The 785-nt window shown below is 33.5% G+C and overlaps 1 non-coding gene across 1 annotated transcript; it reads right to left on the bottom strand.

The window, feature by feature from the left end:
• Positions 1-331: 331 nt before the first annotated feature.
• LOC132522513 (small nucleolar RNA SNORA79) lies at positions 332-479 on the bottom strand. The gene has a single exon (XR_009541254.1). It is a non-coding gene; the product is annotated as a small nucleolar RNA SNORA79 (small nucleolar RNA).
• Positions 480-785: the final 306 nt, after the last annotated feature.

Below are 785 nucleotides of genomic sequence, written 5' to 3'. Positions count from 1 at the left end.
AGTCAATTATTTATAAGAAAAAAGATAATTTTTTAAATCTCCTATGCTTTATTCTAGATATTGGGTTAATTTAATTTAATTTTTTAATTTTTATTTTTTGGAATTTTGGAATTTTATTTTATTTATTATTTTATACAGCAAGTTCTTATTAGTTATCCATTGTATACATATTAGTGTATACATGTCAATCCCAATCTCCCAATTCATCCCACCACCACCACCACCACCCCCCGCCACTTTCCCCCCTTGGTGTCCATACATTTGTTCTCTACATTCTGTGTCTCTGTTGAAAGAAGATAATTTTTTAAAGTGGTTTTTTCACTTTTTTTGCAATTGTTTGACCCCACAAAAATCAGAAGGCACTAATGGACAACCAACCCATCCCCATGGTGCCCTGAGTGAATACAAGTCAGCTTAGATATACGATGGACTAAAATCCCACTACTTAAGGCTCCAAGCATTGAGAGGAACAGCCATCAAATAAAGTGGTGTTTTAAAGAATTCCAATATTTTCTTCTTAAAAATAAATTGTTTATTACACATCTATCACTGAAAGTCAACACCAAATCAATTTTTTTAATGTCTTTATTGGAGTATAATTGCTTTACAATGGTGTGTTAATTTCTGCTGTATAACAAAGTGAATCAGCTATACGTATACATATATCCCCATACCCCTCCCTCTTGCGTCTCCCCCCAACCCTCACTATCCCACCCCAAATCAATTTTTAATCATAATCGGAAATACAGTATACTGAAAACGGTATCATACTGATGTAAGAGTGC

This window comes from Lagenorhynchus albirostris, chromosome 6, assembly GCF_949774975.1.
Source record: "Lagenorhynchus albirostris chromosome 6, mLagAlb1.1, whole genome shotgun sequence".
Lineage (NCBI taxonomy): Eukaryota > Metazoa > Chordata > Mammalia > Artiodactyla > Delphinidae > Lagenorhynchus > Lagenorhynchus albirostris.
Note: the sequence above shows the minus strand (reverse complement) of the source record. Positions and strands in the feature narration are given on the sequence as shown.